This window comes from Schistocerca serialis, chromosome 2, assembly GCF_023864345.2.
Source record: "Schistocerca serialis cubense isolate TAMUIC-IGC-003099 chromosome 2, iqSchSeri2.2, whole genome shotgun sequence".
Classification (NCBI taxonomy): domain Eukaryota; kingdom Metazoa; phylum Arthropoda; class Insecta; order Orthoptera; family Acrididae; genus Schistocerca; species Schistocerca serialis.
Window position 1 is genome coordinate 510,891,505 of NC_064639.1, and position 24,181 is coordinate 510,915,685.

Consider the following 24,181-nt stretch of genomic DNA (forward strand, 5'->3'; position numbering starts at 1 on the left):
TTAACAGGTAAAAACAGTATTTGGTCTTGGGATAAGCAAGCACACTCTGAATTCATGAATCTGAAACATGCTTTGTTGAATGCACCACTATTATCGCACCCAGATCTTACTAGAAATTTTTCCATTGCCACTGACAGTTCCAATACCGCTTTGGGCGTACACATTTTCCAGGAAATTGAAGAAGATGGTTCAATAGTAATTAAAAACATCGCATTTGCAAGTCGCATTTTGTCACCCGCTGAACGAAATTATTCCGTTACAGAATTAGAAACATTGTGTGTTGTATGGGCTTTTACGAGATTTAGGCACTTTCTTTATGGCAGACATACCACCGTTTACACAGACCACAGAGCGATACAATTTTTACTTTCAGCTAAATTCACTCACGATAGATTAAGTAGATGGAAACTTTATTTACAGGAATTTAATTTTACAATAGTTCACATTCCCGGCACGCAAAATGTTATAGCAGACGCACTATCGCGTTCTCTCGGCAACAATCAGCAAGACGTAGCAACCAACTTCTGCAAAACAAATTTCAGTGTCATGTACATTCAGCAAGTTGCATTTGAAAATTTTATTTCATCGTCATTACAGGACATAGCAAAGGAGCAAAATAAAGATAATGTGTGGAAAGAAATTAAACAGCTTTGGCAAGATAAGAAAAATGTTACGATTAGGAACCACTACACTGTACGCAATGACATTCTGTTTCGCCGCTCTCATCCTGACAGCAACAATTGGTTATTATGCATTCCTGACGAACTGGTTAACAAATTAATCTGGTACACTCATTTAAGTTACGCACATTACGGAGCACGAAAATGTTTTCTTATACTGAGACAGAACTGTTATTTTACTAACATGGAGAAACGTATACGACGAGTTTTAGCGTCTTGTAAAATTTGCCAGAAAGCTAAATCAGACACCACTTCACATATTCCTCCTTTATATCCCATTATACCTGTTAAATTAAGACACATGGCCGCAGTAGATATTTTTGGTCCGATTCCGAGAACTAACAGAGGTTTTTGCTACATTTTTGTCGCTGTTGAGCTCACTTCAAAATTTGTTACTTTCACTCCGTTACGCAAAGCTACTGCTAAAACTGTTTCAAATGCATTTGTAAAACATTTTCTATCTCATGTAGGGCATGTAATGAAAGTAATTTCTGACAATGGATCTCAATTTCGTAGTAGCGTATGGACACGCATGTTACGAGCCAGAAACATTTCTCCGATCTATATATCCAAGTACCACGCTTCTTCGAACCCCTGTGAAAGATTAATGAAAGAAATTGGTAAGCTGTGCCGAATATACTGCCACAAAAGACATATTGATTGGGATACACACATACTCTCATTCCAAGATGTAATTAATTCCATTCCAAATGAATCCACTATGCTATCTCCGACTGTTATACTGAAAAACGTTGAACCACCGAACAAAATTAAAGAATTAATAGAATTTCCCAAAAGTCGTCGCCTACGACACCACGAAATAATTGACATTGCGCTGAACAACATCAAACGTGCCGCAGAGCGCCGGAGAAGACAGCAAAAACAGGTTTGTACACGCCGCGTCTTTCACGTTGGACAGAAGATACTAGTACGTACACACTATTTATCCAGCAAATTAAAAGGTAAGTGCAGTAAATTTGAACTTCTATACGCAGGTCCATATCGGATTCGCAGCATCCCTCACCCCAATGTTGTACACGTCGAAACTTTGAGAACCAGAAAATCGAAAGGCAATCACCATATCTCAAACATTAAACCGTTTATTGAGTGAAACCACTGTATGATTCAACACACTATGATGCCATTTACTAATGCAATTAATTCACCTGACTAATTACTGATGATTATCGTATTTTTTCTTGGCAAGTGCCCGGCAAGGTAAGGTTAGCAGGTCGCTTTTCTTGTCGTTACACATCAGACCGTGCACATTTTCCATTTTTTTGTGTATATGACTGTACTCCAGTTTTGTTTGTATGCACTATGAAATAGTTAAGATGTAACACACACCAGTCGACTTTGACATTTTTTTTTGCCTTATGACATCTCAACATCGTGACTGTTTTACATTTTTTTTTTGCTGCTGCATTGTATTATTCTGTGTACATTTTTGCATCTGAACACTGTCAACGTCTTTAACATATTACGTTTTCTGTCATGTTATGCTGTATGCTTAAGTATGTTACCATAAACCAGTCATTATTTAGTGGGTATATGATTTAAATGCAGGACATTAATCTTTGTTCATCAATTTCAGAAAGGAATGATGATTCTAAGAAATAAATTTAACATAAATGGGAATTTCACCTACGGACTAAACGAAAGGAGATGCAATAACTTTATGAGGAAGAGTAAATGGATCAGGATTAACAAACATTAACAAGAATATACTATACTCATCACAGAATAGCAGTCTTAACTAATTTTTTTCTTTCAGAATACAAAGGTGATTGATGCAGGCTGTCAGAGAGAACTACACATCTTAGTTTTAGTGATGAAATATGCTAGAGATAAGGAATAGTTATGTAATGAGTAATGAAGTGATTTTTTGCAGATGATAATGAATACTGATGAATAATGATGAAGGATATGATGTTATGAATAATGAAGTTTTTCTTTACAGATGATGATAATAGTGAAGTTATGATAATATGGATAATGAAGTTTTTTTCTTTACAGATGAGGATAATGTTGAAGTTATGTATTTATGCTACGTAGTTATTTAAGTATTTGTTGCAGTTTGCTTTGACAGCAGGTGTTACATTGCATAGTAGGATGACGGAAAGTTTTGGAAAGGACAGCTATGGAGCACATTTTATACACATTTCACTACCTGTTAATTCGAAGTTCACTACTTTTCAGCATAGTGTGCGTTTCTTCTTTCAGGTCAATAATCCGTTTTTGTAATTTTTCCAGGAGAAGTTTTTTTCATGATACTTACTAAACCTCTTACTTATTATACCTGTTCTAGTACTTGCATTTTTATATTTTTACCCATTTGTGTCTATCGTTTATAAATGTGATCACATGTACTGCCTTGTTACATAATCTTGCTACAGCTGACTCATGACGAATGACGTTACCTATCCTCATTTGCTGCAATAGGTCAAAAGCAAATAGTGTTATGCCTCAGCAATTAATTATCGATCCCAACGCAATGCATTGCTACCAAAAAAAATGTATTACCAGTCGCACATAATGTCACTAGTTTATGATAATTCTGAATAATACTGATCAACTATGAATAGCATGTCACTTGAGTAATGACCTCTTAATGAGACTATATTCAAAATAATGCTTTGTCACTAGCTAATAACTGCCACTGTTTATTGTAATGATACTACTTATGATGCCTGTGATTATTAATGATTTGACTGTAATTAACTGATTTTTAATAATGACTTCGTAATAATCTGAATAATACTGAATGATGATTCTATTCAATACTTGCTGGCCACTGAGTGCCAATAATTAATGTCACTTGAAGAATTGTTATTAATTATGCCATTAATTAGCCCTTTTTTTTCCCATGTTGAGTTTTCATGTTTTGGTTAATGGCCAATGAGTGCCAATAATTTGTATCACTCAATGTATTCTGTTAATGCTAGGCCAATAATTGACTCTCCTTTTCAACTAAGACTTCTGATGAACATTATTCTGTCCTACTAAATATACTTTGTAACTGGCGAAGGACCACCACTGTTTATTGTAATACGATCACCCATGATGCCAGCTAGTGATTCTTAATAGATTGGAATGACACATAATTAATTAACTATGGTACTGTTTAATAATGCTTTGTAATTAATTAAGGCTAATATTTCTTACTATATTGAAATGACAAATGATTAATTAATTAACTGTAATTAGACAATTGATTAATTATCGACAAATGATTAATTAATTAACTGTAATTAGACAAATGATTAATTAACGACAAAGGATTAATTAACTGTAATTAGACAAATGATTAATTAACGACAAAGGATTAATTAACTGTAATTAGACAAATGATTAATTAACGACAAATGATTAATTAACTGTAATTAGGAAAAGGCTAATGATTATTATTGGAATGACAAATGATTAATTAACTGTAATTAGGAGAAGGTTAATGATTCTTAATTATACTCTGTAACTGAAAAGAATGCGATTATTTCATAATGCTTTGTAACCAGGAAAAGAAGGCTACTGATTCTATGTACAACAATTACTGAACATTTTTCTGTAATACTACATACTTGGTACAGAAATGTTCAATAACTGGGCTATGAATGCCACAAACTACTAATTAAGTCTGTAATTGTCAATATTATGTGACTTGATGTCCTTCACCTCATAAGCTGACTACCCTGAATTACTGCAATGTCCACTTGTCCTGTTTATCCTAGTGATCATGGAGCACTATTTTTGGTTTTGCACTAATTCTACGTTGGTGTGCCTTGTAAGAGTGTGGTGTTGACACGACATGCTGTCCACCACCGTGAGCAATGAAGACGTTATTATGGTCCCACTGTTTGGTGTACCTAATGTACTGCCAAAATGAAAACATGGAACATTACTACGACAGTTCAGTGTCTTGGCTACACTGATAAATTCTGATGGGAAAAGAACTTCAAGTTGTGTCACTTGGTGTTGTACTTCTGTGGAAAGATATGGACTTTCAGAGCAGCTGTGTGCAATCTAAAGTGCTACAACCATGATGCAATCCTTCCCTTTCCTATCCTGATTCTTGTCACATAAAGAAAATCATTTTTTTTGGTAACATCATTTATGTTCATAGGTTATACATTTTTTCGATTTGTTGAACTCCAATGCGAGCACACTTATGTCACTTGTCAACATAATATTTTTTGCCAGTCTGTTCATTTGTTCTGAATATGCTAAAGAATTTTCAGTGCCTGTGCACTTTATTATCTGTCAAATAATTTGTATATACTTTTCTGATTTGCTACTATGTTTTGTACTCACATTTGTCTTTGTCTGATATATTTGGTACTTAGTGCGTGTGCACAACATTTACTTTATGTACTACATCTAATTATTCTTGATTGTCTCTTTATTTGTTCTGCATATGCTAAAGAATTTTTTCAGTGCCTGTGCACTTTATTATCTGTCAAATAATTTGTATATACATTTTTCTGATTTGCTACTATGTTTTGTACTCACATTTTGTCTTTGTCTGATATATTTTGTACTTAGTGCGTGTGCACAACATTTAAATATTCTGTAAGTTGTAGAACTTTGTTAATTAAAGAAAAATTTTCCCGCGCTTGGCAAGTCCAAATGACTCACCATCGCTGCCAAATTTTTGCCCCCCCAGTGGAGGGTTATGAAACACGTATGTAACATAGCAGCGATGGCGAGGCATTGTAGCATCTGTGACCAGAGAGTTTGCGCTTGACCGCGCGAGTGTTGCGAGCGGTTCTCAGTCTGTTAGTAGTAGTCGTTTTGAGTGTGTCAGTAGTAGTCGTTGCGAGTCTGTCAGTAGCAGTCGTTGCGAGTCTGTAGCTCTGTGTAGTTGTCGGTATGCAGAGCAGTACTCTGTCAGTAGTCGTCGCGTGCGGTACGCTAATAGTCGTCATGCAGAGCGGTCGGTCAGTAGTAGCAGCCCAGTGCGGTTGTGTGATGTAGGCGGTCGGCAACCCTGGTCAAGATGGTGAATAAGGTATACTGTTAATTAATATAATCATTAGACAATGTAAAACTTATTTATTGTAATCAATCTCTAACAAGTCCCCCAATAATAATTTTTATTTCAAAAGCATTTTCTCAAAAAATTAATTTTTTATTGAACTAAAGATTTCGTTGCACTTCCCATTTCATTCCACTTCTTTTGAAGAAAAATTCCACTAAAATCACAAAAAAAAGAGAATATTATTATTTGCAATGCAGTTCCTCCAAGCGGTGCGCAACAACAAGAGCAGATATGTGACATCCATTTATTCTGAGGTAAGACTTTAATTCTGATTGTTTTACACAGGGCCAAAGACCGATATTTCGGTTTAATTGTATTTTCTTGTCACTGAACGGACTTTAAATTTTGTGAAAAACTTATATTTGAGTCAGATTGCGAATTTTACAATTTTGTTGCCATTGTCAGTACATTTCATTGTGGGCAGGTTACGCTTAGCGCAATGTCCATTAACATTTCTTAAATAATATTGTCCATACTTTTTCAAAATTATTGTGGGGAGGTTACACTCGGCTCCCATTTCTATTAAGTGTCATTTCTTTTTCTTTTAAAATTTTGCGGGGAGGTTACAAGTTATGTCTCTTATTTCATACACACGCTATCTGCCACGTACACACATCGATGTTACTACTGAGTGGCGTTTCGCACGGAGAAGGAGTGACCGCAAACGCGTGCTTTACGTAAAATTCTTCGACGAGGATGGGATTCGAACCCACGCGTGCAGAGCACATTGGATTAGCAGTCCAACGCCTTAACCACTCGGCCACCTCGTCTGCTGGAGATACAGTTGTGTCTTTGGCGAGTGCTTGCGGAAAGAAGACATTTGTCGATTCGAAAACACATTCAAAACATGGTACTGGGCCGGTGTTAACGTCTAATGCCAAGCTGCAGTGCGGCCGACCAAGCTCCCACTGGCGAATCGTTTAATGACAGCATCCGTCCATGTCGATATGCGATCGGGTAAAATCACCGGCCCACTTATCTACTGCAGGAATAAGCATTGTATCGACATGCAGTGTCATCTAATGCAAATGAGAAAGGTGCTGTGCATTCGTTTGCACGACTTACTGCAACGAAACGTACAGCTCGATACGCTACACTGATATTGCTTGCAAGATTTTGACGTGCCCCTTAGCCCAAGATTGTCCTGCTGTTTGCGATGGAGCTTGGTGTTTGGGCGGCCACTAGCGACGGATGTCTGCAAAGTCAAGTCTCTCCAGTAGGCCCTGCCAAATGGCTTCTATGGATTATTAAAGGCACGATACGTTAAAATGACTGCGACAGATATGCACTTAAATATAAATAAGAACTCGTCGTTCGCAAATACCAACATACTCTTTGCTGGAGCCGAAATGTGATTGGTTTATAGATCTCGAATTGATGTTTAATTCGAAGGGCATACGCTATGGAATGTTGTGCGCTTTCATCTGGTAGGCAGTTTTGTCTCTTATTTCATACACACGCTATCTGCCACGTACACGCATCGATGTTACTACTGAGTGGCGTTTCGCACGGAGAAGGAGTGACCGCAAACGCGTGCTTTACGTAAAATTCTTCGACGAGGATGGGATTCGAACCCATGCGTGCAGAGCACATTGGATTAGCAGTCCAACGCCTTAACCACTCGGCCACCTCGTCTGCTGGATATACAGTTGTGTCTTTGGCGAGTGCTTGCGGAAAGAAGACATTTGTCGATTCGAAAACACATTCTAAACATGGTACTGGGCCGTTGTTAACGTCTAATGCCAAGCTGCAGTGCGGCCGACCAAGCTCCCACTGGCGAATCGTTTAATGACAGCATCCGTCCATGTCGATATGCGATCGGGTAAAATCACCGGCCCACTTATCTACTGCAGGAATAAGCATTGTATCGACATGCAGTGTCATCTAATGCAAATGAGAAAGGTGCTGTGCATCCTTTGCACGACTTACTGCAACGAAACGTACAGCTCGATACGCTACACTGATATTGCTTGCAAGATTTTGACGTGCCCCTTAGCCCAAGATTGTCCTGCTGTTTGCGATGGAGCTTGGTGTTTGGGCGGCCACTAGCGACGGATGTCTGCAAAGTCAAGTCTCTCCAGTAGGCCCTGCCAAATGGCTTCTGTAGATGGCGGCCTGACTTTGAACAACAAACTGTCGGAAGGCGACAGTTGTGCTACAGATGGATTATTAAAGGCACGATACGTTAAAATGACTGCGACAGATATGCACTTAAATATAAATAAGAACTCGTCGTTCGCAAATACCAACATACTCTTTGCTGGAGCCGAAATTTGATTGGTTTATAGATCTCAAATTGATGTTTAATTCGAAGGGCATACGCTATGGAATGTTGTGCGCTTTCATCTGGTAGGCAGTTTTGTCTCTTATTTCATACACACGCTATCTGCCACGTACACGCATCGATGTTACTACTGAGTGGCGTTTCGCACGGAGAAGGAGTGACCGCAAACGCGTGCTTTACGTAAAATTCTTCGACGAGGATGGGATTCGAACCCACGCGTGCAGAGCACATTGGATTAGCAGTCCAACGCCTTAGCCACTCGGCCACCTCGTCTGCTGGAGATACAGTTGTGTCTTTGGCGAGTGCTTGCGGAAAGAAGACATTTGTCGATTCGAAAACACATTCAAAACATGGTACTGGGCCGGTGTTAACGTCTAATGCCAAGCTGCAGTGCGGCCGACCAAGCTCCCACTGGCGAATCGTTTAATGCTACAGATGGATTATTAAAGGCACGATACGTTAAAATGACTGCGACAGTTATGCACTTAAATATAAATAAGAACTCGTCGTTCGCAAATACCAACATACTCTTTGCTGGAGCCGAAATTTGATTGGTTTATAGAACTCGAATTGATGTTTAATTCGAAGGGCACACGCTATGGAATGTTGTGCGCTTTCATCTGGTAGGCAGTTTTGTCTCTTATTTCATACACACGCTATCTGCCACGTACACACATCGATGTTACTACTGAGTGGCGTTTCGCACGGAGAAGGAGTGACCGCAAACGCGTGCTTTACGTAAAATTCTTCGACGAGGATGGGATTCGAACCCACGCGTGCAGAGCACATTGGATTAGCAGTCCAACGCCTTAACCACTCGGCCACCTCGTCTGCTGGAGATACAGTTGTGTCTTTGGCAAGTGCTTGCGGAAAGAAGACATTTGTCGATTCGAAAACACATTCAAAACATGGTACTGGGCCGGTGTTAACGTCTATTGCCAAGCTGCAGTGCGGCCGACCAAGCTCCCACTGGCGAATCGTTTAATGACAGCATCCGTCCATGTCGATATGCGATCGGGTAAAATCACCGGCCCACTTATCTACTGCAGGAATAAGCATTGTATCGACATGCAGTGTCATCTAATGCAAATGAGAAAGGTGCTGTGCATTCGTTTGCACGACTTACTGCAACGAAACGTACAGCTCGATACGCTACACTGATATTGCTTGCAAGATTTTGACGTGCCCCTTAGCCCAAGATTGTCCTGCTGTTTGCGATGGAGCTTGGTGTTTGGGCGGCCACTAGCGACGGATGTCTGCAAACTCAAGTCTCTCCAGTAGGCCCTGCCAAATGGCTTCTGTAGATGGCGGCCTGACTTTGAACAACAAACTGTCGGAAGGCGACAGTTGTGCTACAGATGGATTATTAAAGGCACGATACGTTAAAATGACTGCGACAGATATGCACTTAAATATAAATAAGAACTCGTCGTTCGCAAATACCAACATACTCTTTGCTGGAGCCGAAATTTGATTGGTTTATAGATCTCGAATTGATGTTTAATTCGAAGGGCATACGCTATGGAATGTTGTGCGCTTTCATCTGGTAGGCAGTTTTGTCTCTTATTTCATACACACGCTATCTGCCACGTACACGCGTCGATGTTACTACTGAGTGGCGTTTCGCACGGAGAAGGAGTGACCGCAAACGCGTGCTTTACGTAAAATTCTTCGACGAGGATGGGATTCGAACCCACGCGTGCAGAGCACATTGGATTAGCAGTGCAATGCCTTAACCACTCGGCCACCTCGTCTGCTGGAGCTACAGTTGTGTCTTTGGCGAGTGCTTGCGGAAAGAAGACATTTGTCGATTCGAAAACACATTCAAAACATGGTACTGGGCCGGTGTTAACGTCTAATGCCAAGCTGCAGTGCGGCCGACCAAGCTCCCACTGGCGAAACGTTTAATGACAGCATCCGTCCATGTCGATATGCGATCGGGTAAAATCACCGGCCCACTTATCTACTGCAGGAATAAGCATTGTATCGACATGCAGTGTCGTCTAATGCAAATGAGAAAGGTGCTGTGCATTCTTTTGCACGACTTACTGCAACGAAACGTACAGCTCGATACGCTACACTGATATTGCTTGCAAGGTTTTGACGTCCCCCCTAGCCCAAGATTGTCCTGCTGTTTGCGATGGAGCTTGGTGTTTGGGCGGCCACTAGCGACGGATGTCTGCAAAGTCAAGTCTCTCCAGTAGGCCCTGCCAAATGGCTTCTATGGATTATTAAAGGCACGATACGTTAAAATGACTGCGACAGATATGCACTTAAATATAAATAAGAACTCGTCGTTCGCAAATACCAACATACTCTTTGCTGGAGCCGAAATTTGATTGGTTTATAGATCTCGAATTGATGTTTAATTCGAAGGGCATACGCTATGGAATGTTGTGCGCTTTCATCTGGTAGGCAGTTTTGTCTCTTATTTCATACACACGCTATCTGCCACGTACACGCATCGATGTTACTACTGAGTGGCGTTTCGCACGGAGAAGGAGTGACCGCAAACGCGTGCTTTACGTAAAATTCTTCGACGAGGATGGGATTCGAACCCACGTGTGCAGAGCACATTGGATTAGCAGTCCAACGCCTTAACCACTCGGCCACCTCGTCTGCTGGAGATACAGTTGTGTCTTTGGCGAGTGCTTGCGGAAAGAAGACATTTGTCGATTCGAAAACACATTCTAAACATGGTACTGGGCCGTTGTTAACGTCTAATGCCAAGCTGCAGTGCGGCCGACCAAGCTCCCACTGGCGAATCGTTTAATGACAGCATCCGTCCATGTCGATATGCGATCGGGTAAAATCACCGGCCCACTTATCTACTGCAGGAATAAGCATTGTATCGACATGCAGTGTCATCTAATGCAAATGAGAAAGGTGCTGTGCATCCTTTGCACGACTTACTGCAACGAAACGTACAGCTCGATACGCTACACTGATATTGCTTGCAAGATTTTGACGTGCCCCTTAGCCCAAGATTGTCCTGCTGTTTGCGATGGAGCTTGGTGTTTGGGCGGCCACTAGCGACGGATGTCTGCAAAGTCAAGTCTCTCCAGTAGGCCCTGCCAAATGGCTTCTAGGGATTATTAAAGGCACGATACATTAAAATGACTGCGACAGATATGCACTTAAATATAAATAAGAACTCGTCGTTCGCAAATACCAACATACTCTTTGCTGGAGCCGAAATTTGATTGGTTTATAGATCTTGAATTGATGTTTAATTCGAAGGGCATACGCTATGGAATGTTGTGCGCTTTCATCTGGTAGGCAGTTTTGTCTCTTATTTCATACACACGCTATCTGCCACGTACACGCATCGATGTTACTACTGAGTGGCGTTTCGCACGGAGAAGGAGTGACCGCAAACGCGTGCTTTACGTAAAATTCTTCGACGAGGATGGGATTCGAACCCATGCGTGCAGAGCACATTGGATTAGCAGTCCAACGCCTTAACCACTCGGCCACCTCGTCTGCTGGAGATACAGTTGTGTCTTTGGCGAGTGCTTGCGGAAAGAAGACATTTGTCGATTCGAAAACACATTCAAAACATGGTACTGGGCCGTTGTTAACGTCTAATGCCAAGCTGCAGTGCGGCCGACCAAGCTCCCACTGGCGAATCGTTTAATGACAGCATCCGTCCATGTCGATATGCGATCGGGTAAAATCACCGGCCCACTTATCTACTGCAGGAATAAGCATTGTATCGACATGCAGTGTCATCTAATGCAAATGAGAAAGGTGCTGTGCATTCGTTTGCACGACGTACTGCAACGAAACGTACAGCTCGATACGCTACACTGATATTGCTTGCAAGGTTTTGACGTCCCCCCTAGCCCAAGATTGTCCTGCTGTTTGCGATGGAGCTTGGTGTTTGGGCGGCCACTAGCGACTGATGTCTGCAAAGTCAAGTCTCTCCAGTAGGCCCTGCCAAATGGCTTCTATGGATTATTAAAGGCACGATACATTAAAATGACTGCGACAGATATGCACTTAAATATAAATAAGAACTCGTCGTTCGCAAATACCAACATACTCTTTGCTGGAGCCGAAATTTGATTGGTTTATAGATCTCGAATTGATGTTTAATTCGAAGGGCATACGCTACGGAACGTTGTGCGCTTTCATCTGGTAGGCAGTTTTGTCTCTTATTTCATACACACGCTATCTGCCACGTACACGCATCGATGTTACTACTGAGTGGCGTTTCGCACGGAGAAGGAGTGACCGCAAACACGTGCTTTACGTAAAATTCTTCGACGAGGATGGGATTCGAACCCACGCGTGCAGAGCACATTGGATTAGCAGTCCAACGCCTTAACCACTCGGCCACCTCGTCTTCTGGAGATACAGTTGTGTCTTTGGCGAGTGCTTGCGGAAAGAAGACATTTGTCGATTCGAAAACACATTCAAAACATGGTACTGGGCCGGTGTTAACGTCTAATGCCAAGCTGCAGTGCGGCCGACCAAGCTCCCACTGGCGAATCGTTTAATGACAGCATCCGTCCATGTCGATATGCGATCGGGTAAAATCACCGGCCCACTTATCTACTGCAGGAATAAGCATTGTATCGACATGCAGTGTCATCTAATGCAAATGAGAAAGGTGCTGTGCATCCTTTGCACGACTTACTGCAACGAAACGTACAGCTCGATACGCTACACTGATATTGCTTGCAAGATTTTGACGTGCCCCTTAGCCCAAGATTGTCCTGCTGTTTGCGATGGAGCTTGGTGTTTGGGCGGCCACTAGCGACGGATGTCTGCAAAGTCAAGTCTCTCCAGTAGGCCCTGCCAAATGGCTTCTGTAGATGGCGGCCTGACTTTGAACAACAAACTGTCGGAAGGCGACAGTTGTGCTACAGATGGATTATTAAAGGCACGATACGTTAAAATGACTGCGACAGTTATGCACTTAAATATAAATAAGAACTCGTCGTTCGCAAATACCAACATACTCTTTGCTGGAGCCGAAATTTGATTGGTTTATAGATCTCGAATTGATGTTTAATTCGAAGGGCATACGCTATGGAATGTTGTGCGCTTTCATCTGGTAGGCAGTTTTGTCTCTTATTTCATACACACGCTATCTGCCACGTACACGCGTCGATGTTACTACTGAGTGGCGTTTCGCACAGAGAAGGAGTGACCGCAAACGCGTGCTTTACGTAACATTCTTCGACGAGGATGGGATTCGAACCCACGCGTGCAGAGCACATTGGATTAGCAGTCCAACGCCTTAACCACTCGGCCACCTCGTCTGCTGGAGCTACAGTTGTGTCTTTGGCGAGTGCTTGCGGAAAGAAGACATTTGTCGATTCGAAAACACATTCAAAACATGGTACTGGGCCGGTGTTAACGTCTATTGCCAAGCTGCAGTGCGGCCGACCAAGCTCCCACTGGCGAAACGTTTAATGACAGCATCCGTCCATGTCGATATGCGATCGGGTAAAATCACCGGCCCACTTATCTACTGCAGGAATAAGCATTGTATCGACATGCAGTGTCGTCTAATGCAAATGAGAAAGGTGCTGTGCATTCTTTTGCACGACTTACTGCAACGAAACGTACAGCTCGATACGCTACACTGATATTGCTTGCAAGGTTTTGACGTCCCCCCTAGCCCAAGATTGTCCTGCTGTTTGCGATGGAGTTTGGTGTTTGGGCGGCCACTAGCGACGGATGTCTGCAAAGTCAAGTCTCTCCAGTAGGCCCTGCCAAACGGCTTCTATGGATTATTAAAGGCACGATACGTTAAAATGACTGCGACAGATATGCACTTAAATATAAATAAGAACTCGTCGTTCGCAAATACCAACATACTCTTTGCTGGAGCCGAAATTTGATTGGTTTATAGATCTCGAATTGATGTTTAATTCGAAGGGCATACGCTGTGGAATGTTGTGCGCTTTCATCTGGTAGGCAGTTTTGTCTCTTATTTCATACACACGCTATCTGCCACGTACACGCATCGATGTTACTACTGAGTGGCGTTTCGCACGGAGAAGGAGTGACCGCAAACGCGTGCTTTACGTAAAATTCTTCGACGAGGATGGGATTCGAACCCATGCGTGCAGAGCACATTGGATTAGCAGTCCAACGCCTTAACCACTCGGCCACCTCGTCTGCTGGAGATACAGTTGTGTCTTTGGCGAGTGCTTGCGGAAAGAAGACATTTGTCGATTCGAAAACACATTCAAAACATGGTACTGGGCCGTTGTTAACGTCTAATGCCAAGCTGCAGTGCGGCCGACCAAGCTCCCACTGGCGAATCGTTTAATGACAGCATCCGTCCATGTCGATATGCGATCGGGTAAAATCACCGGCCCACTTATCTACTGCAGGAATAAGCATTGTATCGACATGCAGTGTCATCTAATGCAAATGAGAAAGGTGCTGTGCATTCGTTTGCACGACTTACTGCAACGAAACGTACAGCTCGATACGCTACACTGATATTGCTTGCAAGATTTTGACGTGCCCCTTAGCCCAAGATTGTCCTGCTGTTTGCGATGGAGCTTGGTGTTTGGGCGGCCACTAGCGACGGATGTCTGCAAAGTCAAGTCTCTCCAGTAGGCCCTGCCAAATGGCTTCTGTAGATGGCGGCCTGACTTTGAACAACAAACTGTCGGAAGGCGACAGTTGTGCTACAGATGGATTATTAAAGGCACGATACGTTAAAATGACTGCGACAGATATGCACTTAAATATAAATAAGAACTCGTCGTTCGCAAATACCAACATACTCTTTGCTGGAGCCGAAATTTGATTGGTTTATAGATCTCGAATTGATGTTTAATTCGAAGGGCATACTCTACGGAACGTTGTGCGCTTTCATCTGGTAGGCAGTTGTGTCTCTTATTTCATACACACGCTATCTGCCACGTACACGCATCGATGTTACTACTGAGTGGCGTTTCGCACGGAGAAGGAGTGACCGCAAACGCGTGCTTTACGTAAAATTCTTCGACGAGGATGGGATTCGAACCCACGCGTGCAGAGCACATTGGATTAGCAGTCCAACGCCTTAACCACTCGGCCACCTCGTCTTCTGGAGATACAGTTGTGTCTTTGGCGAGTGCTTGCGGAAAGAAGACATTTGTCGATTCGAAAACACATTCAAAACATGGTACTGGGCCGGTGTTAACGTCTAATGCCAAGCTGCAGTGCGGCCGACCAAGCTCCCACTGGCGAATCGTTTAATGACAGCATCCGTCCATGTCGATATGCGATCGGGTAAAATCACCGGCCCACTTATCTACTGCAGGAATAAGCATTGTATCGACATGCAGTGTCATCTAATGCAAATGAGAAAGGTGCTGTGCATTCTTTTGCACGACTTACTGCAACGAAACGTACAGCTCGATACGCTACACTGATATTGCTTGCAAGATTTTGACGTGCCCCTTAGCCCAAGATTGTCCTGCTGTTTGCGATGGAGCTTGGTGTTGGCCTGACTTTGAACAACAAACTGTCGGAAGGCGACAGTTGTGCTACAGATGGATTATTAAAGGCACGATACGTTAAAATGACTGCGACAGATATGCACTTAAATATAAATAAGAACTCGTCGTTCGCAAATACCAACATACTCTTTGCTGGAGCCGAAAGTTGATTGGTTTATAGATCTCGAATTGATGTTTAATTCGAAGGGCATACGCTATGGAATGTTGTGCGCTTTCATCTGGTAGGCAGTTTTGTCTCTTATTTCATACACACGCTATCTGCCACGTACACGCGTCGATGTTACTACTGAGTGGCGTTTCGCACGGAGAAGGAGTGACCGCAAACGCGTGCTTTACGTAAAATTCTTCGACGAGGATGGGATTCGAACCCACGCGTGCAGAGCACATTGGATTAGCAGTCCAACGCCTTAACCACACTTTTTTTTTTCTTTTTTCTTTTTTTTGTTTTAGTCGACTTAGTTTCGAACAAAATGTATTGATTGCCGTGATTATACGGATTTTTTTTTTTTTATTTTTGAAATCCAACGCGCTATCCTCTGCGCCAAATTTTTTTTTTTTTCTTTTTTTCCTGGACCTCTTCCACTTCAGGCGTTGGCCCCTATCATCCATATCACCCCCAAACTCCTATCTAACCTAAAAAAATTAAAAAAAAAAGGGAAAAAAAGAAAAAGAAAAAAAAATTCTGTTGCCACCGCCACTTTCACCCTAACTTAACCTACTTTTTTATTTATTTTTTCATTATTATTTTTTTTAAATAATATATAGAGGAACTGAATAGATCTTCTTGCCGTGACAATCTGTCCAATGCCCGTGAAACAGAAGAACACGAAATCAATCAAGCACTTCTGATGTGTTTTATGTTACGGCTTCTGGCAAAATTAGTTGCCTGAGGCACTTTCACCTGCTGTACTATAAAAATAAATAATTAAATGCCAACTTAATTATAATGAAGCACAAGCAGTATCAACTCGCTGTAGTGTTGTGCACCAACCCAAAAAAAAAAATAAATAAATAAATAAATAAAAAAAAATAAAAAATAAAAAAAAATCCGCTTCATTATGGCAAAGTGTGAAGTAAGAAATTTTGAAACAAAGCTTTGTATTTCCGACTCGTTTTAAGGTTGTGGTGCTCTTCCATTATATACTGTATGTACTCGTCTATACTCGCATGTGTATTCGTAACTGCAAAATATGCAAACTGGCCGATAATCCAAACATAGCTATTGTGCTTTGTTGCAGGAAAGAAATGCCAGTCTGGTTGAAGTACATCTTTAAGTGTTATAGCAGAGTCTGTGGTTATAGTAATTATTGCGAGTTTTTTTCTAGTCCAGTTCCATATGTGGTATTGGTCGCGGCAGATGAGAATGTGTGCCAAGGTAGCTACAGTATGGCAATGATCGCAGTAAGGACTCTGCTTCATTTTGATATTGTGCAACTTTTCACCTGTGGGGACCTTCTCGTTCACAATGTCATACCACGTGGACACTACTTTGGAGTGGAGGATGGGATTGTTAATGATTTTCCAGACGTTACTCCAGTTGACCGCTGGATATTTCGCTTCAATTGGGTTTTGCCTAAGGTGTCTCGTGAGGTGGTAATAGGTCCTTCTGGTGTTAAGCAGCTGTGAAGTGTCTTCAATATAGCTCATTTCGAGGTAATAAGTCCGGACGTGATCGAGTTGAGCGCTGATGCGACCAACATCGACTGGGGCCGTTTTGCTCGTTGGGGCTAACCTGTTGAATAACGTTTTCGTAATTGTCGGATGGGGTGACTGCAGTATTTTGCGGATTCGGTCCATATATACGGCAGTGCATTGGTTCTTGATGTCTTTGGCGCCCAAACCACCAGCGGCACGGGTTAACACTATGGTTGGCATAGCGACTTTAAAGATGTTTCCGCTCCATATGAACCAATACGCTGCAGCTAAAAGCTTTTGCGCTGTATCCTTGGGTACTGGTAACACTGCTGCGATGTGATATATTTTGCTTAGCGCATAGCTGTTAATCAATAGAGCTCTCTGTATCCGATTGAGCGTTCTAGTTTTGTGTTCACGGCGAGTAGCCCTGAATATATGTAGTTTATGGTCCCAGTTGGCTACTGTCATCTCTCTTGGGTTGGCCATTAGAATCATACCTAAGTGGTTAGTCTTCTCTGTTCTTTGTAGCCATGTTCTTGGAATGGTCTCCATATGGGGTCCGACAGGTAAAATTTTCGATTTTTGTTCATTGAGTTTGGCTCCGGAAGAAGTGGCGTAAGCGTGGATTATTTGTTGAACGACTTCCATTTCTGAGTGCGTGTTAACTACTACACTGACGTCATCAGCATAAGCGTGACACACGGTTTTTGTACCCAACACCTGTAGACCTTGTAACCTGTGATGCAGGTTTAACAGTAACGGTTCTACGGCGATTGCGTATAGTGCCATAGAAAGGGGGCAGCCTTGCCTCACAGATTGCTTAATCGGGACTGGTGAACTTAGCTGACCATTAATTTTGATTCGAGAGGAAGTGCCGACTATACATTTGCGTATGATCTGAATAAAATGAACACTGAATCCCATCCGTTGCATTACAGTTAGTAGAAAGTGGTGGTTGAGGCGGTCAAAAGCCTTATCGAAGTCTAAAAACATGAGACCAACATTGCATTTGCATAGCCACGATAAATATATTATGTCTCTATATTCACATAATGCATTCGACATTGATCTCCCTGGGACAGCACTCATTTGATAAGGGCCAAGTACTTTCGGCAGTACCGTCTTCAGTCTACATTTTATGAGTCGGGTGAAGATTTTATAGTCGGAATTGAGGAGTGTTAGTGGTCGAAAATCCTTCAGCGTAGCGCTACGTGGTTTTTTGGGGATCAGTACAATCATTCCTTCGGTAAACTGAGAGGGCATCTGCACGTCTCCCAATAATTCATTGCATATTTTGGTGAATTCCGGTCCTATGATGTGCCAAAAACAAGCATAAAATTCTATGGGTAGGCCATCTAAACCAGCAGATTTCTTTGTAGGCGAGTCGTTGATTATGGCACATACTTCTTCCTCAGTTATGTGGGCTACAAGGTCGGCGTTGTCAGTCGGATGGACCGTGGATTGAATGTTGGATAAAAGCGGCTCACTTGCCGTCGCGTCAGTCGCCGATGCGGAGTAAAAATCTGTATAATGTTGCACCACGTAGTTTTTTACTGTGACTTGTTGATCGTATTCGTTCCCCTGTTCATTACTGAGAGTGTGGATTAACTTTTGTTTACCTCTCTTGGCTTCCCGTATCACGTGATATACGGACGTATTCTCCTGCGTCAGTTCAATCGGAGGACGCGATCGAACTTTTTTCCCCTCTAGTGATTGTCGTACCAACGCCGTTATTCTTGCTTTGGTGCGTTTTATTCTAGAGCTGTTTGCTACTAATCCCATGGGGTCATCATATAGTTCGCGGAGGCAAAGAAAGTGATACTCCAAGGTGCGTTTTCGCCAGTACGCTTTCATGCGACCATATCGTGCGATGCATTTTTTTATCTGCGGTTTCGCAGACTGTAGCCACCACATGATGCGTGTTGGATATCTGGATTGCATCCGAAGACAGCGCTGCCATGTAGCATGGACCTCCTGTTTTAGTACTGCGTCCTCCAAAAGTGACACGTTTAGCTGCCATACGCCCCTTCCCAGGAATGTTTTTTGTTTAGTATGCTTCGCGGTTATATGAAATGCGCAGTGATCCGAGAAGTTAAGAGGCCAAATTTCACAGTCAGTTACATTATGGATAAAACCTTTCGTTACATACAGCCTGTCTAGTCTGCTTGCCGAAGTACTGGATACGTACGTGTATCGTCGGGTGTGCGGGCGAAGGTGGCACCAAGCATCTATCATATCTAGCCCGTTAATTAACAGCAACAGCTCCTCACAAAAGTTGAAGTTCGGGATTTGATCTTCTGGACGCAATACGCAGTTAAAATCTCCACCCAAAATTATGTGCAGTCGAGGATCCGTTATTAATGGGACAATTTCGTCCCGGAACAGGTTGCCCCTTGCTCGTTTTCCGCTGGATCCAGAGGGAGCATATATATTAACAAGAAGCAGATCATATATTTGTGCAGTTATGCCTCGTCCAGATTCAAGTATTGCTTTTGCTGTACATGGTATGCCGTGTTTAAACAGTATTCCTGTTCCACATTCATTGCCTATGTTTAAGATCGCCTCATATCCGTACACATCCGCTATTTTGGTCGTAACTACCTCTTGTAACATCGCTATGTCAATGTCGGCGGCATATAAGTAGTCCTTCACAGATTGTAACTTTACGTCCGAAACTATTCTGTTTACATTGAGCGTGGCGATTTTATACGCCTGCGACATTCGGTAGTCCAACTAAGCGCATTCAGTGTCGTCAGACCATGCTGTCCCCGTATCAGTTCCTCAACGGTCAACAGTGTCCATTGGTTCTTCAATTGGAGGGGCGAGGTTCATCTGTACGTCCTCATTCGGGTTGGGGATGTCTGGTTTTCCGATGTCTACCACGCCTTGCTTTCCGCTTCGATCTGTTTTAAGAATTTTTTTGGTACGGGAGAGTTTTTTCTCCAGTTCTTGAATCTCTTCAGGGCTCTGTTTTCGTGTTTGCCGTTTAGGTTTCACCGGCTGCTGTCTGATGTTGTCTTCCTCAGCATTCTTCAAATCTTCTAAGCGGGTGGTGTTTCGAGCTAAATTGTCGACCGTGCTCTTCGTGGATGATGGTGTCAATAGAGAAATCGGTTCACTATAAGGTTGCTCATTCCGGGATGGTTCTTGCCTGTCATTCTCAACAGCGGAGGAATCTGATAATTTGCTGTGGCTCCCAATATCTTTCGGTGGCTGTTGTGTTGAAACCGTTACAGCTGTCACGATTTCCTTAGGAACGGCTGGTCTAGCTTCTGTTGTGTCAGTGGTGGCAATCTGGGCTTCTTCTCGGGTTGGATGGTTCTCCGAATTCACATCAGGGCTTGGGGTCAAGACTTGGCCGCGGGCAGCCGTAGCGTAAGTCGCTGGCAGCGCAGTCATAGCAGACGGTCGCGGCGCCTCGCCAGCCGGCAGCTGCGCCACTCGCCGCTGTAAACACTCCGCGCGGACGTGGCCGGGAGAGTTGCACGCCGCGCACGCCCTCGGCTGGCCGTCGTATATAACGATACCTCGGTATCCACAGACGCTGATGTATGACGGTACATGTTTGTGCAAATCGACCTTTAATTGCCTCACTCCATTGAGAACTTGGAATTTGCGCGCGTTGGACCACCGTTCAGCAACATTGCTGAGAACTTTACCGTACGGCGCTATCACTGCGTTTATTTGTTCCGCCGGTACTTCGAATGGTAGTTCGAATATCCTGATAGTTCGTATTCCAAACCCTGCATGTGTTACGGTGACTTCGCCTACGTTTCCATCACAATGCTTAAATTTCATAATTCCTCCGCAAGACTCGACTATTTTGTCACATAAGTTAGCATTCCTCAATTTCACAAATACAACGCTGCTCACTATCGAAAGATGCATTCCAATCACATCCTCTGAATCAATTTTCACTTCGTATTCCAACCAATCTTCGATTTCGTGTAGTTTAGGTCGGGCGTAATTACGATCAAACGATAATTTCAAAGTATCTTGTCTGTTCCAGTGGGCCATCACGGATTCATATTTCAAATTTCAATATGCGTAGAAGTTCTGCAACGATGCAAGACGCACTGCGACTTACCACGCCGAAGCACAGCAGACCGCGGCGCACGAAACTCAGCTCACGTCCGCACAGCACGGCTGACGCGGCGAGACTGGGCCACCTCGTCTGCTGGAGCTACACTTGTGTCTTTGGCGAGTGCTTGCGGAAAGAAGACATTTGTCGATTCGAAAACACATTCAAAACATGGTACTGGGCCGGTGTTAACGTCTAATGCCAAGCTGCAGTGCGGCCGACCAAGCTCCCACTGGCGAATCGTTTAATGACAGCATCCGTCCATGTCGATATGCGATCGGGTAAAATCACCGGCCCACTTATCTACTGCAGGAATAAGCATTGTATCGACATGCAGTGTCGTCTAATGCAAATGAGAAAGGTGCTGTGCATTCTTTTGCACGACTTACTGCAACGAAACGTACAGCTCGATACTCTACACTGATATTGCTTGCAAGATTTTGACGTGCCCCCTAGCCCAAGATTGTCCTGCTGTTTGCGATGGAGCTTGGTGTTTGGGCGGCCACTAGCGACGGATGTCTGCAAAGTCAAGTCTCTCCAGTAGGCCCTGCCAAATGGCTTCTGTAGTTGGCGGCCTGACTTTGAACAACAAACTGTGCTACAGATGGATTATTAAAGGCACGATACGTTAAAATGACTGCGACAGATATGCACTTAAATATAAATAAGAACTCGTCGTTCGCAAATACCAACATACTCTTTGCTGGAGCCGAAATTTGATTGGTTTATAGATCTCGAATTGATGTTTAATTCGAAGGGCATACGCTATGGAATGTTGTGCGCTTTCATCTGGTAGGCAGTTTTGTCTCTTATTTCATACACACGCTATCTGCCACGTACACGCGTCGATGTTACTACTGAGTGGGGTTTCGCACGGAGAAGGAGTGACCGCAAACGCGTGCTTTACGTAAAATTCTTCGACGAGGATGGGATTCGAACCCACGCGTGCAGAGCACATTGGATTAGCAGTCCAACGCCTTGACCACTCGGCCACCTTTTTTTTTTTTTTTTATTTTATTTTTTTAAGAAGGTCGGGGAGGGCGCGGAAGGCAGAGCGATCAGGGGTCGTAACCCGAGGCCTGGTCGCAGTGTCCCCCTCGTCCGTCAAGGAATCAGGGATGGGAAGGGGAAATCTTTTGTGGGAATTATTGTTTATTTATTTATTTTTATTTACTGTTTTAATACATTCTTAATGTGGTTTTACTTTATACCACAACAAAAATAAATGTATCTAGCACCGCATCGTGCTCTGAGAAAAAGAAAACAATATCTCGGCACGTTCCTACACCGAGGTAATGTATATGGTGAAAACGAAAAAAAAAGTGCTTCATACAGGATGCAGAAGGGTGTGTCGCTACTCTCCTTACGCTTCTTCATCCAGGTACGTCTTCACGTATATCATGTTGTTCCACCGAGAATCGAACTTAGTCATGTCAGCTCACTCAATGGGTATCTTCTCCTACCTGTTGATGATCCAGCTGCGCGGAGGGTCGCGTAGGGCACTCCCTAAGTAATTAGAAAAATACTGTCTGTATTTTGGGTTCCGTACGATCTTGCAATGACGTTCTTGTAGGTAGTTCCAAAAGTCTAATACATCTTTAGGTCCATCGTGAAATAAGTAGTGTACCGCATGCGCACGGATCCACGTGACAGCGTTGGTCTTGGCGCGCGGGAAATACTGTTGATCCGGAAATAGTAGAAACCGAGGTGTAATGTGTTCCGGAGTCACTCGTAGAAAATACGACAAAATTTGTCGCACCAAGCGCCATACGTCTTCTGCCGCGCCACATGTGAGACGGTGTTCGTCCGTGTCTGGTATCCCGCACTCTACGCAGAGAGGTGATTCCGCCATGTTTATCTTGTGGAGGCGTGATCGGGTGATCTGTTTACCATTGACTGTGATGTACCATGTGGATCGGACGGCTGTGTCCAGTGGAATCGCGTGAATCGTCTTCCACACCACCTTCCAATTAACCTGAGGGCTTTTCGTCTCCACGATGTTTGGCGGGCGCCTTTGCCGTAGGACATGATATGTATCCCGCGCCGACGCCTGTTTCGTCGGTGGTACTGCGATACGGAAATAGCTGTGTTCAATGTAAAAGTTCCCGAAGTAGTAGAAGGGTGGGGGTATGTCTTGCGTCGTCAGTGGGGGCATAATGGACGGCGGAGCTAAGGACTCCAACAGCAAACCTGTCAAACTTTCCGGGTGGTGGCGCCACAGCTTGATGTGTGAGCTGACATACAGGGACACAGCTCTGTCGTGGACATGGACTAGGCCAAGACCTCCCCTTTCTGGGGGAAGGGTCAGTGACTCATAACTGACTTTGAAGAGCATGCCTGTACTGACGTAGGCTCCGAATGCCGCTAATAGACGTCGAGCCATCAGTAACGGTATTGGGAGAACACGCGCTATGTGTGGAAGGCGCGATGCGAGGTAAACATTAACGAAGTGTGTCCTTTGGAGAATGTCGAGGGTCCGCAGACGAAGGTTGAAGATCTGGACCCGAATTTGTTGTAATAAGCGGCGGTAGTTAAGAGCCGCGGTGCGCCGTATGTCGTCGTGAAACTCTATTCCGAGACATTTGATAGTGCCACGAAGCTGTAGGGGTTCGACACACGCTGGGGTCAACCCGTCTCCTATGGCCATGGCGACCGATTTGGCGACGTTGAGACAGCTGCCGGAAGCCACACCGTACGTGGTAATCCATTCTAGTGCTCTGTTGACATCATCGCGATTGCGGAACACGAGAACCAGGTCGTCTGCATATGCTGTACAGCGAAATGTGACGTCACGTAGGGTAAGACCGGTGAGGCGTTGACGGAGACCACAGAGGAGCGGTTCCAGTGCCAGAGCATATAGTAACGTCGACAAGGGGCAGCCTTGACGGACGGAGCGGAAAATCGGGAGGGACTGCGAGAGACGCCCGTTAACGAGCACTTTGGAAGTCGCTCCTCGGAGTAGGCGCATCACGACGGCTGTGAATTGCTGTG

The 24,181-nt window shown here is 43.6% G+C and overlaps 12 non-coding genes across 12 annotated transcripts; all 12 read right to left on the reverse strand.

Annotated features, from left to right (window-relative positions):
- Positions 1-6,403: 6,403 nt before the first annotated feature.
- Trnas-gcu (transfer RNA serine (anticodon GCU)) lies at positions 6,404-6,485 on the reverse strand. The gene has a single exon. It is a non-coding gene; the product is annotated as a tRNA-Ser (tRNA).
- Positions 6,486-7,268: 783 nt separating this feature from the next.
- On the reverse strand, positions 7,269-7,350 carry Trnas-gcu (transfer RNA serine (anticodon GCU)). Its single transcript has one exon. It is a non-coding gene; the product is annotated as a tRNA-Ser (tRNA).
- Positions 7,351-8,190: 840 nt separating this feature from the next.
- Positions 8,191-8,272, reverse strand: Trnas-gcu (transfer RNA serine (anticodon GCU)). The gene has a single exon. It is a non-coding gene; the product is annotated as a tRNA-Ser (tRNA).
- A 476-nt stretch (positions 8,273-8,748) lies between these two features.
- Positions 8,749-8,830, reverse strand: Trnas-gcu (transfer RNA serine (anticodon GCU)). The gene has a single exon. It is a non-coding gene; the product is annotated as a tRNA-Ser (tRNA).
- An 841-nt stretch (positions 8,831-9,671) lies between these two features.
- Positions 9,672-9,753, reverse strand: Trnas-gcu (transfer RNA serine (anticodon GCU)). The gene has a single exon. It is a non-coding gene; the product is annotated as a tRNA-Ser (tRNA).
- A 783-nt stretch (positions 9,754-10,536) lies between these two features.
- Trnas-gcu (transfer RNA serine (anticodon GCU)) lies at positions 10,537-10,618 on the reverse strand. The gene has a single exon. It is a non-coding gene; the product is annotated as a tRNA-Ser (tRNA).
- A 782-nt stretch (positions 10,619-11,400) lies between these two features.
- Trnas-gcu (transfer RNA serine (anticodon GCU)) lies at positions 11,401-11,482 on the reverse strand. Its single transcript has one exon. It is a non-coding gene; the product is annotated as a tRNA-Ser (tRNA).
- Positions 11,483-12,265: 783 nt separating this feature from the next.
- On the reverse strand, positions 12,266-12,347 carry Trnas-gcu (transfer RNA serine (anticodon GCU)). Its single transcript has one exon. It is a non-coding gene; the product is annotated as a tRNA-Ser (tRNA).
- An 840-nt stretch (positions 12,348-13,187) lies between these two features.
- On the reverse strand, positions 13,188-13,269 carry Trnas-gcu (transfer RNA serine (anticodon GCU)). The gene has a single exon. It is a non-coding gene; the product is annotated as a tRNA-Ser (tRNA).
- Positions 13,270-14,052: 783 nt separating this feature from the next.
- Trnas-gcu (transfer RNA serine (anticodon GCU)) lies at positions 14,053-14,134 on the reverse strand. Its single transcript has one exon. It is a non-coding gene; the product is annotated as a tRNA-Ser (tRNA).
- Positions 14,135-14,975: 841 nt separating this feature from the next.
- On the reverse strand, positions 14,976-15,057 carry Trnas-gcu (transfer RNA serine (anticodon GCU)). Its single transcript has one exon. It is a non-coding gene; the product is annotated as a tRNA-Ser (tRNA).
- Positions 15,058-22,108: 7,051 nt separating this feature from the next.
- Trnas-gcu (transfer RNA serine (anticodon GCU)) lies at positions 22,109-22,190 on the reverse strand. The gene has a single exon. It is a non-coding gene; the product is annotated as a tRNA-Ser (tRNA).
- Between the last annotated feature and the right edge of the window lie 1,991 nt (positions 22,191-24,181).